Consider the following 20341-nt stretch of genomic DNA (forward strand, 5'->3'; position numbering starts at 1 on the left):
TTCATCTATGATGATCTCATGCTAAAATTTCTATGATTTTTGATGATTTTTATTTTCTGTATTCATTGTAGATAAAATACAGAAAGGACAAATACCAACCAACATAGTATAATAGACAAGGGAGATAGATTAGGGGTCTGAAGGCCTGGGTTCAAATCCCAACTCTAAAACTTACTACACATATATGATTTTGGACAAATCAAGCCACTTCTCAGGTATTCCATTTCCTCTTTGTAAAATAAAGGGTTTTAGGTTGGATGACTGACATCAAAGGCCCTCTCCAATTCTAAATCTGGCATTCTGAGAAGTAATTTCATTCTTCTAGACCTTCTTAAAACTTTTTCCACTTGTGGCTCCTTTTTTTTGTCTGAGAAATTTTTACATGACCCTGGGTATATATAGGTATATAAAATAGGTATATAATTCAAACATTTACTAATAATAGACTCCCATTCAGTCATAAGATTCCATATGGATCTCAAACTATAGGTTAAGAAGCTGGGATAGTCTAATCTTGCTTTGGATACTTATAAGCTGAGTAATTCTGAGAAAAACATTTAACTCTAAATCTCAGTTTCCTCACCTGAAAAAGTAGTGGTTTGGGCCTGATGACTTCTATGGTTCCCCATAAATTTATCACTCTAGGGTCACAAATCATACCATAAATCAATACCCGAGTCATTCATTTGACAAGTCTTCAAATAAATATTTTGATAAAAATGTGAATGCGATGACAGGAGAAAAATGGAAAGGAGAAAACACAATAAGAATGGTCAGGTTCAGAATGAAAAAACTGTTCATCAAAAACAACAATTAAAAAACCATGGACAACTGGAAGAAGGGGCGAGAAATAACATCTTAAATATATTGTGCAGAGCTGTTTGCAAATATAGGAAAGGGTCAGATTCACATGCCTTGTAACCTTGAAGGAGAGTTCCCAAGGGGTTTCATATGAAATAAAACTGGCCTGAAAGGTTTGGGGTCCCCCCCCATCTTTCATCCTTATAAGATGAGCAGATGAATAATTAGAAACCAGTAGGGAGAACATACTTATTAAGCCTGGAAGTGACACCCTGAACTGAGAAGCCCAAAGTAGACTCATCTCCAATTCCCTGTGGATATTTATAGCTTACTTTCTAGGACTCTGGAATCTGCAAGAGGGTCCAGATCCAATTTCAGTGAGGTGTTTAAGAGCTAGGCACAAATCCCGGAAATGTGCATGTCTCTCTATATCCCTGCTTTCAACCCTCAAGGCCATAAAGCTGGTTCTGTTTGGTATCCTGCCTTTAGGGGTTCAAGCTGGGACATGCAAAGAATTTTAGCACAACAACCCAGCTGGGTAGGAGTGGGCAGTTCCTAATTAGTAACAAATTCTTTCAATCCTAGGCACCATGTCCCTTAGCTACCACACATCTAACTGGTTACTCCTAATAGTCAAGGGGCCCTGGGCACAGGACATATAAGATTAATGTCTGATGTCCCAACCTTTTCTACCATGATTCTGATATTGTGCTGGACATAAGAGGCTGGAAAATTTTGTTTCAAATGCTACTTCTGTTACTTGCTAGTTGCTGGCAAATTACTTAACCTCTATAAACCTCAGTTTCCTTATCTTTTGAAAGAAGATAAAGATATCCATAATAACTATCCCAGGGCTATTGAAATGATCAAATGAGATAATACGGGTAAAACACATGCAAATTTTAAAACAGTATAAAAATATTGATGGTTATTTTGGGCATATTAGGTTACTTCTCAAGAAAGGGTTTTTATAAACTTTTGTATAGTGGTCATGATAGCTATCAGGCAAAGATCATTTCAACATGGGACAAAATGTTAAAGAGAAAACTTAAGAGTAGCATCAGATAAAAGGAAGCATTTAAGGTGAGGGGAAGAAATTGATTCAGCCCTTGAAATCATACCACCATTGGTGAAGTTCACTCTAAATGCATTCCAGACAGCCTTAAATCCCCAAAAGAGGCTTCTACTGAACTTGTGGATGATAGTGGGTTAATGTAGCATATCCAGGTTTTAAGTCACAAAAACTTAAATTCTGATCCCATTACTATGTAATGCTGGTAAATGGGCTGTCCTGCATATGTAGAAAGTACACCCTTCTTATCTCTACTTTTTAAATTTTTTCAGAGCTCACGGTTACTTCTACTAAAAATCTTTCTGTAGCCCCCCTCTTGTTGGTGCTATCTCCCTTCTAATTGTTTATATAATTTTTCCTGGTTATATAAAGCTAATTCCCTTTCCTGGACCATAGCCTTTTTGTGTATAAAATGGACTAAAAACGAGATGGTATGAGAATTCAAACTCTATAAACCTATGATTTTACCACTCATAATCTGTAACTGGAGGTCTCATCATCAGCTCCCTGTTAGACATTTCCCCACACTCCAAATGGATCTCCTTTAAGCATCATAAACAACTCGCTCATTATCTTCCCTCCAAATCTATCCTATGTAAAAACTTTTTGGATAAAGATTCCACAATCCTTCTAAATCAACCAGTTTTTCAATTTCATTGCAGCTTAGGAAGGACTTCCCTTTCCCTCATTCTCCATATGCATTCCCTTGCAAAGTCTTTTGGATTCTTTACAATTTTTCTCTCCTTTTCCCACATTCTTCCAAACAGTTAGAACTGCCCTGGTCCACGTTTGTCACCTTTTACCTGAACTATTTCCCAAACCCCCTCCTTTCTCTCTTCTGATACCATCTCCATTCTAGTGCATATACCCCCTCATCTCACACTTAACGTATCCACCACCTGGTGGCTCCACCAGTCTCAAGTCTTTCCCCAATCTAATGCATCCTCCATCACCACTAAAATGACTTTTCTAAAATACATATTTGTGACCATGTCATCCTCCTAACTCAACACCAGTGGCTTCCTATCCCCACCAACATCAAATGTAAAATGTCCTGGCATTTTCAAACCCCTTCTTCTACCTTCCCAGTATTTGTGTTACCACATCCTCATTGATCCAGTGACAGAAATCTATAAATGAGGTAATACATCTTCTGGTTCTGGGAATTTCCTTTGGCTGTCCCCCATGTTCACCCTCTTTATCTCTGTCTACTGACCTCCCTGGATTCCTTTAAGGCTCAATTAAAATCCCAACTTTTACAGGAAATCTTTTCCAATTCTTCTTAATTCCAGTGCTTTCCTTCCTTCTGTTAATTATTTGCTATTTGCTGTATATATAACTTGTTTGGATATATTTATTTACATACAGGGTATCTCTCGCACTAGATTGAGTTCCTTGAGCACAGGGACTGTCATTTACCTTCTTTTGTATCCTCAACGCTTAGCACAATAGTAGGTGCTTTAAAAAATGCTTATTGAAATTGATCAATCCACTTCTAATTAGACTCCCTGGTTAGTTTCTGTCAGTCACCAAAATAGTCTTCCTAAAGCACAGACTAGAATTCAGGAAGATGAGTGTTTCAGACTCCAGGCCCAACAATCCATTTAGCTTTCCTCATTTTCCTAGTGCTTTAAGGTTAACAGAGAGCTTTCCTCACAACAATCCTATGGATTTCCATCCTCATTCTAAAAATGAGGAAAATGAATTGCAGAGAAGCAAAATTAATAAGATCAAAGATCAGGATTTGAAAGGGACCTCAGAGATCACCTAGTTCAATCTTCTCATTTTATGGATTAGGAATCTAAGGCCCAAAGGTAATGAGTGCATTACAAGCTGGGATTTTAACCTCAGTTTACTGATTTTCACACCATACCTAACTGCCTCAAAAACTGTCTGTTTGCCTTGAGGGTCTGTTTCATAACCACTGCAATAGTGAATAAAGAAAGTAGCTCACAGATGCTTACTTCATCTTCTGCATGCTGCAGGATTCCTGCACATTTGGCTTGGAATCTGCTATATTCAAGGCACCAAAAGTGAGAGCCACTTTTGAAATCCCATTTTCAATCTGTTCTATCCTGGCTGATTTCATTAAACAGGCATAAATCCCTTGCTTGCAAAATAGTCAAGTCTATTCTTCAAACCTTTTAATAACTTCTGCCTTTGGAAAGCAATCCAGTTATACAGGGAGACAATGCTATTGACAAAAATCTGAAAAGGATTCTCTGCTTTCATTTTTTATTATTTTTTTCTCTCTTAAATTCTCACAACCTCTTGGAATTGTATGATATAATACTAGGGGGCAAGATGATGGTTGTTCTTGTAAGGCATCAAACAAAGTCTTAGGTTTCCAAATGTTTAGATGCTTCAGATTTTAAAATGAGCACTGCTGAGTTATCCACTGTATGCTGCTTTAATTGATCTCCTGTGATTTTTCTCCTTTCCTAAGTTGGCATATTTTCTTCAAAACCTGTCATTTTTATGAGTCAGAGAATGATGAAAAAAACTCATTCATTCATATCAAGGCTCTACCTAAACAATTATTTAACTACTTTGTAGAATCACAGGACTTGGATTCTGGAAAGGACTTCCATTTTGTAGATGAGGAAAAAGAAGCCTAAAGAAGCTCCTCTAAGGTTACAATTTATTATTAGCAAAATAAAAATTAGAATCTGGTTTCCTTCTCAGCTTGGTGCATTACTTACACTGTGCTCAATATTGAAAAATTTCCATTTGTAATCAGTCACTTTGCTACCTACTATCCTCCTATACAGAAGCTTAAAAAAAATCTTGTAGGATTGAAACTTTACAAAGAAGTAAACCATTCGAAAAGGCTCTAGACAGTCCATACTCATCACAGTTCAGTTACAACTAACTGGCCAATCATCTTTCATTGCACTGACCCAACTCAGGGTCAGTATTGCTGTTCCTCTGGAGTACCTAGGGAGCAGTTGGATAGAATATTGGGCCTTGCAGTCAGGAACACCTGAGTTCAAATATTGCCTAAGATATTTACTATCTGGGTGGCCTTGAGCAAGTTATTTAACTTCTGATTTCCTCAGTTTCCTTATCTACCACCACCCAGTGTTATTGTGAATATCAAATGATATAATAACGTATATAGCACTTAGCAAAATATTTTGGTCATATAATGAGAAGATGACTGAACTCGATGAAAAAACTTCGAATACTGGGAAAGACTGAAGGCAAAGGGGACAGCAGAGAATGAAATGGATAATGTCATAATGAACATGATGTTGGACTGACTTCAAGAGACAGATGACGGGAACTCGATGGAAAACTTCCTCATGTTGGGAAAGATTGAAGGCAAAAGGAAAGGGGGACAGCAGAAACTGAGATGGATAAATAATGTCATCAAAGTAATGAACATGAGGTTGGAATGAGTTTGAGAAATAGCGAAGGTAATGAAGGACAGAAGGGCCTGCCAGTACATAGGATTATGAAAAGTAATTTACAACTAAATAATAAACACAGCCTGATGCACAGTAGGTGCTATATAAATATTCCTTTTCTCCTCTCCTCTTCCCCTTCTTATTTACAATGTGGAATCCATATTTGATTTCTTTATTTTTACTTTCAATTCCAAATTCTCTCTCTCCCTAAATTTTTTCTCTCACCCACTGAGAAGACAAATATAATATATGCTGCATTACATATGATTTCTGAATTGATTCCCATACCATATTCATTAGGTGGACATGGGTCCTCGGCATTGAAGGATCATGTTAGTATCTTTCATCACTTTGACTCACTTGATTCTTGCCCACTTAATAATAATAATAATAATAAATAGCAATAGCAATAATAATCAGTTATATAGTACTTTAAAAGTTTACAAAATATTTTACAAATATTACCTTATTTGATCCTCACAACAATTCTGTGAGGTAGGTGCTGTCACTCCCATTTTACAGAACAGGGAATAAGAGTCATGGAGATTAAAAGACTCTTCCAAAATTATAGCTAGTTAGTATCTGATACAGAATTTGAATTCAAATCTTCCTGATTCTTGCCCACACTTTCTCCTCTTCTCCTCATATTAACTTGCCACCTGTTTGAAGAAAAGCCAAATCAAATCCCTGGAAAATTCCCAGGGGCAGAGATTTGGGAGAAAGTAGGCCGTTTTTGTACCCAATTTCTAGAAATAGATTTAGGCAATTCAATGAATTCAACTCAATTCAACAATCTATTCAGATCTTCTGGAATTTATTAAGCACTTATTAAGTACCAGGGAATCTGGAAGACACTAAAAATAAATTTAAAAAAAAGATAAAAACAAAATAGTCCTGCCTTCAGGAAGCTTACATTGGACTGGGGAAATCAACACATGTGCACACAATCAACTTTAAAGTAACTTTATTGGGAGTAGGAGAGTACTAAATACTGTGGAACTCAAAAACAGTTAGCTTCAGGAAGTAAATAGTAATTAAAATTAATCCAAAATAACAAATGGTTATATGGTAGGCACTCCATATCTATTTGTTGATTATACTGGATTGAAAAAGAACAACGACCACAGTTATCCGGTAATACAACACAGGATTTCTAGTCAACCTGAAATTCTTCTCTTCAAAATGATGAAAACATCAGAAAGTGACTTGGGCAGACTTCATATAAAGATAAAAGAACTGCTTGTTTTTTTAATGTAAATGCTGATCATGGATATTATTTTGTTTGAACTCAATGTAATCTTGTTTTTTCTTCCAAACCTATTTATATGTGTGTGTTATGATATGTGCTTCTGAGAAACCTCTAATTTTCCTTTTAGGTAAACTTATTCTTAGGAGAAAGTTGAGCACTTCTCTGGAAACAGGAAAATAGTTTCAAGAAAGAAGTAAATTCACAATTGGTTCCATTGAATGCATTTTCCAAAGGAAAAACTTCCAAAAAGTTGATCAGTAGATTAGACCAGTTAAGCAAAACCCAGAAGTAACAATAAACAATTCAAAGACACCAACTACTACTCTGTAGTCAACAAAAAGAAGAAAAACAAAGCAATTTATCAAAAAATAGGTTTACAGTAATATCTTTCACCATATATTGTAATCAAATCCAATTGAAAATGTGCCCTACAATAAAGTTCACACATTTAAAAAAAAAACTGAAGAAAGAAGGTATTTGGATAATTATTATATAATAATTTGGATAATTGGAATTCTTAAATAAAAGGTGATCACAGAAAATAAAGTGTACAGTTTTGATTAAAACTGACAATCTTTTACAGGAAGAAAATAAATGCTGATACAAGAAAAAGATAATTGAAAAAATCTTTACAAAAAATACCTTACAGAAGTTTGATGTTGAAGATATAACAGGGAATTGATGCAAATATGTAGGAACAATTTTGTTGTTGCTGTCTCACACACTTTGTGACTAAATTTAGGGTTCAATTTTGTAGTTTCTCCAGTCCTTTTTACAGATGGGAAACTGAGGCAAACAGCTATAAGTGACTGGCCTAGCTTCACACAGCTAGTCAGTGTCTGAGGTGACATTTGAACTCAGGTCTTCCTGATTTTAGAACTGGCGCTCAATTTAGTATATTATCTAACGATCCTATAAGAATAAGAGTGATTCTCTAATGGATAAGGGGTCAGAGAATAGGAACAGATACTTTCTTGAGAAAAAATTCAAGAAATCATCATGCATATGGAAGAATGTGCCAGAACAATAATAATAAGAAATTAAAATTAAAACTTTAAAGTTTGATGATATGGCCAGACTGGCAAAACTGACAAAAGTAAAAAATGCTAAATATCAGACTTCCGGTGCCAAGATGGAGGAATGAGGAAAGAACTCCCTGGAGAGCTTTCCATAATTCCCCTCCAAACAACTTGATAACCACCTCAGAATTGATCCAGGAAAAAGGAAGCAGCTTACCAGCACGTCCGGAAACTGCAGGCTCATTGGGGAGGAGGGGAGAGAAGTTCAAGAGCAGCAGCAGCAGCAGCAGCAGCAGCAGCAGCAGCAGCGCGGGGCAGGCACAGAAGGAGCCTCCAGCAGGAACAGCTACTACCGACGGTCTCACAGCAGGGGGCCTGCCGCAAGGCTTGAAGCCTGGGGCAATCCACCCGAGAGGCCCTGCCTTCCTGCTAGCCAGCAGGCCCCTAGGCAAGCCAACAGCCTCGGCAGGACTGCTAGGCCCTACCACATAATCCGCACAGGCCACGGGTCAGATCTGACCCCTACAGCTGACCAGAAAGTGCGGCCCCACCCCACCGGATAGCCAACAATAGGACCCTGGTACTGGGGCCTCCCAACAAGATCACAGCCCGGAGGCCCTTAAGGCGAGAGGGCCTGTTTCCATAGCAACGTAGCAGCAAGAACTAGGTGGCGGGGCAGGCCAGCAAACAGATCCCTCCCCCTCCCGGGCCAGCCAGCCAACAGAAAGACTCTGTTTCCATAGCAATGCAGCAGCAAGGCCCCGCCTCTGGGGCAGGCTAGAAACAAGATCCCTCCCCCAGAGGTAGCCAGCAGAAAGATTGTTGCTATAGCAACACAGTAGCAAGGTTCTTCTTATAGGGCAGGACAGAAACAAGATCCCTCCCCCAGAGCCTGCCAGTAAGAAAACTCTGTTTCCATAGCAACCCAGAACCAAAACTCCACCTCTGAGGCACACTTGCAACAAAATCCCTCCCCCAAGAACCCGCCAAAAGAAAAACTTTGTTTCCATAGCAACTCAGCAGCAAGGTCCTGACCCTGGTTCAGGCCAGCAGTCAAACCCTTCACCCAGCCAGGCCACCTGGGAGGCCCCCCAAACCACTTCTGCACAATCCAGAAGGGAACCCTCCAGTGCAAACATGTAGCTGGGTCCTGAAATCCAGTGAAAAGCCAGCAGCAAGATCCTGAGCCCTAGCACAAAAAGGCTAGGTAAAAACACCAAGTCACAAAATAGGCAGAAATAAATGAGCAAAAAAAAAAAAAAAAAAAAAAAAAAAAAAAAGAATTTGACTATAACAATCAATGATTTTTAAATGAAAACAATGAAAAAAATATGAAATAACATGAAAAACCAATAAAATAGAAAAATCATTCATTTGATTTTAAAAAGTAAAGAGGAAAACCAAATTACTATCAAAAATGAAAGAAATGAATTCACTACCAATGAAGAGGAATTTAAAACAGCTATCAGGAGCAATTTTGCCCAGTTATATACCAATGGATGAATATCTACAAAAATATAAATTGCCCACATTAATAAAAAAAAGGAAATAAAATACGTTATAACCCAATCTTAGAAAAAGAAGTTGAATAAGCCATCAATGAATGTCCTAAGAAAAAATTTTCAGGGCTGGACAGATTGACAAACAAATTTTACCAAACATTTAAAGAACAATTACTCCCAATGCTATATAAATTATTTGGAAAAATGAGGAAGAAGGAATCCTACCAAATTCCTTTTGTGACATAAATATGGTGCTGATACCTAAACCAAGAAGAGAAAAAAGAAAATTATAGACTAACTTCCCTAGTGAATATTGATACAAAAATTTTAAATAAAAGACTAGCAAAATGATTACTGTTATATATCACAAGGGTCATACACTATGATTAGATGAAATTTATAGCAGGAATGCAGGACTAATTCAATATTAGGAAAACTATCAGCATAATTGGCCATATCAACAATAAAACTAACAAATTATATGATCATTACAATAGATGCAAAAAAATTGTGTTTGTTTAACAAAACACACCATTCCTATTAAAAGCACTAGAGAGCATAGAAATAAAGGGAGCCTTCTTAAAAAGATAAATAATAATTTAAAAAATCAGCAAGTAGTAATGGGGATAAATGTGAACCATTCCTACTGTGCCCATTATCATCTCTGTCAATATTGTACTAGAAATGTTAGTAATAGCAATAAGAGAAGAAAATGAAATTGAAGAAATTAAAATAGGCAAGACGTTTAAAAAATTCACACTTTGGGGCATGTAGGTGGCGCAGTGGATAGAGCATCAGCCTTGAATTCAGGAGGACCCGGGTTCAAATTTGGTCTCAGACACTTAACACTTCCTAAAAGTGTGACCCTAGGCAAGTCACTTAACCCCAGGGGAAGGGAAGGGGGGGCGGGAATCACACTTTGAAGATATGTTACGTCCAGAGAATCGATTAAAAAACCAATTTAAATTAATTAACTTTGGCAAAGTTTCAATATAAAATAAATCCAGATAAATCATTAGTATTTTTATATATTACCAGTAAAGCCCACAGCAAGAGATAGAAAGAGATCTATTTAAAATAACTGTAGATAATCTAAAATACTTGGGAGTCTACCTGGTAAGATAGATCCAGGAGCTATATCAACACAATTGTAAAATACTTTTCACAAGTCATATCTGAACAATTGAAAAAATGTTAATTGCTAATGGGTAAGTTGAGCCAGTATAATAAAAATGACAATTTTACCTAAATTAATCTAGTTTAGTTCCAAATTGATCAAATAATCAAAAACTTATTTTATAGAACTAGAAGAATTAACAACAAAATTCATCTGAAAGAAGAAAAGATCAAGGATATCATCAGGGAATCAATGAAAAGAAATAATGTAAAGGAAGGTAGTCTGGCTATACCAGATCTCAAGTATTTGGTACTGGCTAAGAAACATAGTGGTGGATCCATGGAATTGATAAGGTCACAAGACAGTAGTAATTGTCTATAGAAACTTACTATTTGATCAACCCAAAGACTACAGATTTTAGGATAAGAACTTCCTATTTGACAAAAACTGCTAGAAAAACTGGAAAATAGCATGACAGAAATTAGGTACAGACATCTTATATCACATATCAAGATAGGGTGAAAATAGCTACATGATTTAGACAAATTTTGATTTTAACAAATTAAGAGATCATGGACTAGTTTATTGGTCAGATCTATGGATAAGGAAAGAAATTAGGACTAAAGAAAATGTATAAAAGACATTTTAAAATGTAAAATAGATAATTTTGATTATATAAAAACTAAAATTTTTTCACACAAACAAAATCAATATAACCAAAATAAAGAGAGAATTTTCAACAAGTATTTCTGATAAAGGCCTGATGTATAGAGAGCTGAGTCAAATTTATAGAAGTACAAGTCACCCTCCCAATTGATAAGTGGTCAAAGGATATGAACAGTTTTCAGACAAAAAATTAATAGCTATCCACAGTCAGATGAAAAAATTGTCTAAATCACTATCAGAGAAATGAAAATTAAAGCAACTCTAAGATACCACCCTCACCCTTTCAGATTAGCTAATTAGTTAAAAAGAAAAATGATGCATGTTGGAGAGGATGTGGTAAACTGTTGGTGGAACTATGAAGTCATACAATTATTCTGGAGAACAATTTGGAACTTTGCTCACAGAGCAGTCAAACTCTGCATAATCTTTAATCCAGCAATACTTCACTATGTCTGTATCCCAAAATTATCCGAAGATAGGGGAAAGTACTTATTTGTACAAAAAATATAACAATTCTTTTTGTGGCAACGAAGTTTTTCTTACAGTTTATTTAGCCATTCTCCAAGTTATGGGTATCCCTTCATTTCACCAATCAGAGTATAACCCTTTGACCCAGTGGACCAATCATGAGTTTCAGAAGTTGTGATGATGTTGAAACATTCTTCCTGCCTGTTGTCCATGAGGTAGTAGACATGTAAGAAATAAGGCAGATATTTTCAGATGCATTGATTTGTTTTGGTTGACTATAACTTTTTTTTTTTTTTTTTTAAACAACAAGGTAGAGGGCCATTGGGAATTGATAATGATGTTAAAAAGAAAAGAGATTTAACAAAGCACAACTTTTTTTTTTTTTTTAAAGAACAACTCTGAAAGAAAAGTTTTTTTTATACTAAGATGCTTGCTAGCACCAACTATCTACCATGATTCTGTAAAGGTTCTAAGAAACAGAGTTGGGCAAGACTTGAGAAGTAATATAGTGTACTACTTGCTGAGATAATAAAGGAATATTTCATTTTTTTCTTTTTTAAATGAAAGCTTTTTGTTTTCAGAATATATACATGGATAATTTTCAACATTCACTTTTACAAAACCTTGATCTAACTTTTTCCCTCCCTTTCCCACACCCCCTGCCAATAGTGGTCCAATATATATTAAACAAGTGCAATTCTGCCATACATATTCCTACAAATAGCATGCTTCAGGAGAAGGAATATTGAGTAAGTATCTACTAAATACAAATATTCTTATTTGATCTTCACAGCAACCCTGAGAAGTAGGAGCTAGAATGAACTTTATAGTTGAGATAACCTTGGTCGAGGTTAAGTGACTTAGGATCAAACCGCTAGTATCTTGAGGCCAATTTTGAGTTCAGTTCATCCTGACTCCAAGCCCAGGGCTCCATTGCATGTATCATCTAGCTGCCTCTAAGAAATAGAAATTACAGCTCTCTAACAAATGGACCTCCAACCTCTGCTTTGAAGACCAATCAATCAATCAATAAGTGTTTATTAAGAGCAAGTTCCAAGCATTGTTCTAAACACCAAAGATATAGATACAAAACAAGTTTCTTGTTTCTCCTTTCTTAAGGAGTTTATATTCTAGCTAAGGAGATCATATGTCCCTATATAAGTAACAGAAGAAATACATAGAGCATAAGTATAAAATAAATAAAAGGTAGTTAAATATGAGGGAGGGAGGGCAGTAAGTTGGAGATCAGGAAAAGCTTCATGTAGCTGGTGGTGCTTTTTCTTTCTTGGGAAGGATGAGAGAGACATATTTGTCATATAAGTTGGGCTAATTTTTCCCTAAAATACATTGATGTTGTCCTTCAGACTGAACTGTCACAAGGGGGTAAGACTTGCTCTGATACATCTTCCTAGTACACTAAGTACAAAAACGAAAGCGCCGTAATAAGTGCTTTACAAATACCACCGCTGCTCGGGAGGAAGGTCATTATCACCATCTCGTTTTACAACTGAAGAACGGAGCCAAACACCAATAAGTGACTTGCCCAGGATCACACAGCTAACGGTGGAAGCTGGATTTGAACTCAGGGCTCCCTGACCCCATCTCTCTAGCGGTACTAACTGACTCAGAGACTCAGAGAAACAAGATGGAGGTCTGTGACAGTGCAGACTAACGGGGCTACAAAGCACAGAAACGGAGCAGTGTGTGATTTATATATAAAAATAGATGTAGTTCAAGCTTAAGAGGTTTTAAAAACCAAAAAGAGAAGTTAACTTTCACCTTAGAGGCAATGGGGAGCCGCGGGAGTTTGCTGAGAGTGACAAAGTGAGGCTGCTCTTGAGAATAATTCTGGAAATTTATTGGGAATTGTTCTGACCTTTTCATACAATTTAGGAGGCCGGAGAGCTGCGGGCAGCACTGAGTCTAAACAGCTCGCCCAGTGTGTCAGAGCCCTGACTGGAGCCTGGCCCTTGGGCTGCACCTCTTACCATTATGTATCGCTGCTTCGGCCTCAAGGAGGCTCATGAGATAACAGGACACTTTTTTGGGTGAGATCACTATTTCAGGAAGTCCCGTCATTGCACCTAGAAACATCTGGCACGTAGACCACAAGAGAAACTAACAGGCCGGGCTGTTGTGCGGTAAGGAGAGATGGAGAGGAAGTGTCTGGGAGGGAAGGTGAGAAGTCAGAAGGCTGTAACACGTGGAGGGGTCCGCCTAGCGCTGATGCCCGGGGTCCTGCGGGCTCTATGAAGCCCTGGCGGCCACACAGGCCGGACAGGCCTTGCTTCCCTACCACTCGAGAAGAGCGTTCTTCAGTCAGGCGCCGCACGCTGGGCTGGCCTGTTGGCCGCTGCTTATTTCCCTTGGAGCAGATGATATCTGGGAGATGAGGGACGGAGGGGAGGCAGGGCTCCAAATGGAAGATTCACCAGAAAAATGGCAGGGTGGGGGGAGGGGAGGAGGGAAAAAGTAAAAAGGAGGCGGAATCGCAAAAGCAAACTGGAAATAAGGTAACCTGGAGATCCCAAGTCAAAACAGAACCTCTGATGGCGTCATTCACCAAGCTCAGTTCTGGGACTAGAGTAAGGAGGCCAAAAATAGCGGGAGGCTGTTTCCCTCAGAGAAGGCCTGCCACAATCAGACAGGCCTGGGGGAGAGCGCTACAAGGGAGTCGGAGCCGCAGAGGCCAACCTTGGCGGGGTCAGAGCCAGCTGGGATGAGGACAACCGAATGCGGCTTCCCCAATTATCGGCAGCATGGAACAAGCCATAAAAAGTCTGGTAACTGCGCTGGTGATTTAAAGTCTGGGTGGTTTCTTTCTTGTAGGGGACCAGCGCCCCAGTCACAGATTGCAACAAAGTTTCTTAATCTTGTCAATTCCCGTGTCTCTACTTCTACTTATATATTTCATAAAGAACGCCTACAAAGTACTTCCAATGCATTCTAGAAGCACCAGGATTCAGAACAGAAAAGCCTTCTGGAAATCAACTAGTCACTCAAACAGAACAAGGTCACCAATCGAACAAAGGATTCATGAGGGTGACGTGTTGATGTAATTTTTAGAATGCAATACTAGCTACACTTTATCCTTTTTTTTTAATTTTGTTAAATGTTTCCCAATCACATTACAATGTGGTCTAACCTCACTGAAGAGTGTTGTGGGCAGGCCACATGGTTTGACACTTAGGCTCTAGTCCGTTCTCTTCATTTTATACATGACAAAGTCCAGAGAGAAGTGACAGGAACAAGTGGGAGAGATGAGACAAATCCCTATCTATTTGAAATGCAGGAATTTTTTATTTTTTATTTATTTTTTTTTTACCATACCATAAAAAAACCACATCTTATATCTTCCCACCATTTAAAATTAATCTCTATCAATATCTCACTGTGAAACTCCTTTCTCTGACATGGGATTAATATGTTATCCTCCCTGAGCTATCCCCACTCACCATGAGGTGAAGCTATCATGGGTTCATATGCCATCTGCTGCCCTTTTTCTTTAGAGACTGCTCTGGTTATTCAGCCTAAGGGGAGAAGGGGAAATGAAGGGGGGAGTTATGACTTTAGTAAGTTTGTTTTATTTATGTAATTAAATTTAATTCTTTATATTCTCCTGTTGTTATTCTTGGGACCATTATATCCTCATGATGACCTAGTGGTCTTAGAGCCCCCAATATGATATTCTAAGGAGCCCATCCTTTTCTGGCCAGTGGCCCATATTTTCAGAATTTGCTCGACTTTTTTTCCTCCTATCAAACTTTTCTTTTAATCCCCTTCCTTTAGACCTCGTTAGAGAGAAACAAATTCATAGTAAAGTATTACTAAATGATGATGGCTTAATGTGTAATTCCTCCAAAATGAATAATATGTGTATTTTTATCAGAAAGAGACCTCTGATTCTTATACGGGGAGAAATAAAAGTAATGGAGATATTTCAGGCACCACTGCAAACTAGTTGCTACACATATACACACAGAGGAAAGTATACTATATATGCAGGTAGATGTTTATGTGTATAATATGTGTAGGTATATACAGATATACATGTATTAAACATTATATATGTAAACATATGTGTATTATATACATAATACACACTTCTAATTCAAACACAGGCAGGCATAATATAAATATACAAAAAAGTATAAATACATACATATACATATACTTTTGTAATTTGGTTTTGTTCTTCGTTTTGAAATTCAAATTAGCTAATGATCCATCTGTTTTATTTGGTCACTTAAAGAAAAAGCCCTTACTTTTATCAGCTTTATATAGGATTTTGCTTTCAAATTGCTTATTTAATTTTTATATTTAAATTTTCTAGCTTTTTGTTTTTAAGGAATAATTAATTGGTTGACTTTCTAAGGTTTTTTGTGTGTGGTTTTTTTTTTTTAGTTAATGCTCAATTTGTTGATCATTCTTTTCTCTCCTTTGTTAGTATGTTTTCATAATTATGAATTTTCTTTCACAAATTTTGGCATGTTGCCATATTATTACCAATTCTTATTAATATAATTATTTATTGTTTCCATGGATCATTTCTGACCAACTCATTCTTTAGAAAAAATTATTTAAGTCTTTATTTAAATAAAGTATTTCTTTTTATATTTCCTTATTAATTATATGTTTAAATAATTATTGTCTGTAAATGATATATTTGATATCTCTAATTTTCTGAATTCATGAATTCTACATGTTCTAAAATGTGACCAATTTTTGTAAAGGTACTGTTGATTTTGAAAATAGGTACAATCTTAAGAGTCTCATTACATTATTGCCAATATTCTATTTTTTCTAGCTTTTTAAACATTTTCTTCAGTTTCAATTTTTTTATATATCTTTACATAAGATTTGTTTAATTCTGAGAGAAGTATAGTGAAGTCACTAGAATTATGTTACTACCTAAGTCTTCTTATGATTCAGCTAACTTTTCCATTTATTTAATATATACTAAGTCATTTAGTATATACACATAACACATGTATGTGATTAAAATTTATTATGATTTTACTTTAAAATAACATTTTAAAAATCTATGTTCTTCCACCTTTCAACTGATCTACTGATCCAGCCTGACACTTCAAGGTATTATTTCATTTCAGTCCTGCTATGGAATTTCCTAACTGATCTCTTTTGACTATAAATATTTTTTCTATTTCCTTGACCAAAATCACAGTTACCACAGTTACTTTTTTGGTCCAGCTAAGGTTTTATAAATTCGACTCTAAACTCTCATTTTGGATGTATCAGTCTTTATGTTTTAAATATTCATCTCATATACAACAAATTTAAGGGGCCTCATTTTCCAAACTATTCTGTTAGCTTTCTCCATTTTGTCAACTTCATCTCATTTACATTCAAGGTTATGATTATGATTTTTTCCATTGAAGCATGCTAAAATAATACTTTCTTTTCTAAAAAGAAAATCAATATAAAGGACCTATAATTTGTATTACTTAGAACAATCAAACTTCAATCTCTTTCTTTCTTTCTCTTTTCTCTTCCCAGATCCAAATCACTGATTATAAGAGACAATTATCTTTTCTACTCCTTTCAAGCTGTAAGGTATGAATCAATAGACAATCATTTTGAAAAAAAAATACTTAAGTTTTTGATGTTTCTTTTATCTTTTGTATTTACACCAAAGCAAAAAATCCTTAATGAAATATCAAAAAGTAGAGAAGAGCTCAGAAAATCCAGAATAGACACAGAAATTTTGTTACTACAGTGTTCAATTCAATATTTACTTTAAAAACCTCCAAAACTTATATAACAAGTTCATGGTTTTATATTGCAACATTTTTTTGTTGTTGTTGTTCTTTGGATGGTATATTAAAATTTTAATTTTTGTTGATTTTTGTTAAGAAATTTAAAAAACTATTAGAAAAAGTAAAATAATTTAAAGAGACAATGATTAGAGAACAAGATATAAAGATTAGGTTTGTAACAGAATGTGAAAAAAGGAGGGAAGAATACACAAGGAACTGCCAAATGAAAGAATATTATCAGGGATCCTGCTATAACGAGAGAAGAAATTTAAAGCTTTTACAAAAGCTCCTTCCTGTGTATTTAGTTTTTAATTCCAGTTTTAGCCCCATGGTTGAAGGCAGCAGATAGCTCAAGGGAGCAGAGGGACAGCAGTTTCTCTCCTGACCCTCACTTCTTACCTTAAACTTTAGGGTTACAATACCAAAAATCTGGGGACAGAGCAAGGACTCAGGATTGAACATGAAGGCAAAGTTTCTATTGTTTCTGTTGGGGTCCTCATCCCTAGAAACTCAGCCAAGTCCTTCATGGCTGAGTTCAGGCCCCTGCCTGGGGCTCTATGCCTGGAAACAGTTTTGACAAAAATAGTCAGTGGAGCTGTAAGGAAATGGCAGGTTCCCAGACACCAGCTGCTACAGCTCACATGCCCCCCAGATGGGGCGAAAGATGCGGCAGAACTTGGCAAATGGATACTGGAACAGACAGCAAAGCAGATTGGATTTGCTGGGTGTGCGTGTCCATCATTTCGAGATTCTTCTTCAAAGGACCCTTCAGCTCAGTTGTGTCAAACTTCAATAAAAAAGGAGGCCTCTAATTGATACATAAGAATTCCTAAGGGCTGTATATTGACTTAGTTTTAAAATTTAACATTATTTATTTTTATTGATTTTGCTAAATATTTTTTCAATTACATTTTAATCTGACTTCTGCCACATTCAGGTGAGTTAGGACCATGTGTTTTGACACTTGGCTTTACATAACTTTGTGCAGAACACAGTTTTAAAAATCAGTGCATACTAGCATTTCAGACTAGGACTCACATCCAGTCAGATGATTCTCCATAATGTCTTTCATGTTCCTTCTCTATTCTTATGTGGTTGCTGTTCTATTTCAGGCCTTCATTGTCTCTCACCTAGAGCAGAGGTCTCCAAAGAGGGCCTCAGTTCCCTAGGTTACCCATGAAATGTCTCCCCCCAGGCCTGAAATAGAGAAGACATCTATGTAGTATAGTTTATGTGGAAAAGCAAGGCGTATACATTCAACCAATCAGATGAGAAGTTACATTCCACCTTCTGTAAATAGCCAAATATGGGGCGGAGTCTTCAACACAATCATATAGAAATTCTTGTTTAGTTGAGTGAATTGTTTATGTAATCTAAACAGAGAAGAGTATATCAGGATTATAATCTCCCTCATCTTGGATCCATGATTCCATTAATGCAATCTAAAATCTCATTAGCTTTTTTGGTACTCCTATAATAGCATTCATAATGAATTTCTAAGTTCACTAAAATACTCAGTCCTTTTTACATATACTACTCCATATAGATGTCTACATCTATATTTAGCTGTTTGAATATGAATATAGCACTTTACATTTTATCCCTACAAAATTTTATCTAACTAGTTGCTAAAAGTAGTTTGGGCCAGATTTGGCCCTTGGGTTGTAGTTTGCTGACCCTCCCTCGCTGTTTCAGCCCATTGAAATTATTCTGGATTCAGATTCTACTATTCTGTGTCAGTTATCCTTTCCAGCTTTATGCCACTAAAATTTTGATAAATATGCCTCCATACCTTTATCCATGTCATTTAAAGCAATGCTAAATTTAAAAAGGCAAAGAAAGAACCCTGTCGAGTCTCATTAGAGCTTTCCTCTGGATGACATTAACTTATTCATCATTGAATATAGTCAGATCTGAATTCATCTACCATAATCTAGGCCAGATCCTAGAATCATAGACCCAGAGAAATAAGGAACATCTGAAGCCACCTAATCCAACCCCTCATTTTTCAGATAGAGAAAGTGAGATAAAAGGAGGTTAAAATACCTTACCTTGTCCATAGAGATATCAGGAGAGATGCTGTCAAATGCCTTGCTGAAATCTCAGTATACTACTGTATTGCTCCTTGATCTGGTAACCTTGGCAACAAAAAGGAAATGAAGATAATCTAATTTGACTGTTTCATGGTGAACTCCTGCCTTTCTAAGGATTCACAAACCATCTTTGTGAAGGTAAGTTCTAGAATGTTGTCAGAAATAGAAATAAAGAATCCTGGCCTACCACTGGAATAATGATCTTCATGCAATTAGAGGAATATAATGGACAGCAACCATGCTTCACTAATATTGATAAAACTTTAAAAGACTGGGAGGGGGTCCCCATTCCTAGAACACTGGCCAGATTTTCTTGCAGCATTTACAAGAGGACATGGATAAAAGTTGAATCAGAAGAGAAGCACCAACAGTTTATAATCTGCTCCACTGGAGAGAATACCCTCATCAGTGAAGATAAAGACCTATAGAAATAAATAATTAAGTGGAGTACCGTTCAAAGAATGTTGAACTTGGGAGTCTCAAAATCTGGATTCAAATTCCTGTGACCACGGGAAAGTCTCATAACCTCTCCAATGTTCAGTTATTTCTTATATAGGAAAGCAGGTGAAATACCACCTAATTCAGAAGTGGATTGTGAAGAAAGCTATTTACAAACAATATGGCTGTAAATAATTATTATGTCCCATTCATGATCCATGTTCTAACAAGTCTTGACAATATCAAAAATAGCAAGTTTAAGGGGCAGCTAGGTGGCATAGTGGATAGAGCACCAGCCTTGAATTCAGGAGGACCCGAGTTCAAATCTGGTCTCAGACACTTAACACTCCCTGGCTGTGTGACCCTGGGCAAGTCACTTAACCCCAGCCTCAGGGGGAAAAAATAGCAAGTTTATTTTTTGTTTTTATCTAATTCACTCAATTTAGTGTACTTGCTTAGGTTATTAATATATTGTAGATGCATATTAAAAGCTCTCCATTTTAATTCAACTAAAAATATTAGGAAATAATATCTTTTCTAGCCTAAAGCTTTTCCAAACTTTTCTGTTTAAAAAAGTGGTTAGAACAAAAATTAAGGCTTTCTTAGGGAAATGGATTAAAAGTGACAGCCAAACTCAAATCTTGTCTAGACAAGATCATTACCCCCCACCCACCTGAAGTGATTAGTGCCATAAAGCATCTCTAGTCAATCTGATCTATTATCTTGCCA

The 20341-nt window shown here is 36.5% G+C and overlaps 1 protein-coding gene across 3 annotated transcripts in view; it reads right to left on the reverse strand.

The window, feature by feature from the left end:
• The window catches only part of LOC141563423 (nuclear pore glycoprotein p62-like), a 43536-nt gene extending 24307 nt beyond the window's left edge, over positions 1 to 19229 (reverse strand). Inside the window, exons 1-2 of one of the 3 annotated variants that reach the window (XM_074304478.1) lie at positions 19133 to 19229; positions 14760 to 14834 (exon numbers count right to left, since the gene is read on the reverse strand). The gene's annotated coding sequence lies outside the window, so the exon portion shown is untranslated. Of the gene's footprint in view, positions 1 to 7768; positions 8291 to 14759; positions 14835 to 19132 lie in introns of those variants that run through there. The other 2 variants (XM_074304479.1, XM_074304475.1) reach the window with 2 other exon arrangements.
• Between the last annotated feature and the right edge of the window lie 1112 nt (positions 19230 to 20341).

This window comes from Sminthopsis crassicaudata, chromosome 3 (assembly GCF_048593235.1).
Source record: "Sminthopsis crassicaudata isolate SCR6 chromosome 3, ASM4859323v1, whole genome shotgun sequence".
In the NCBI taxonomy this organism is placed as follows: Eukaryota; Metazoa; Chordata; class Mammalia; order Dasyuromorphia; family Dasyuridae; genus Sminthopsis; species Sminthopsis crassicaudata.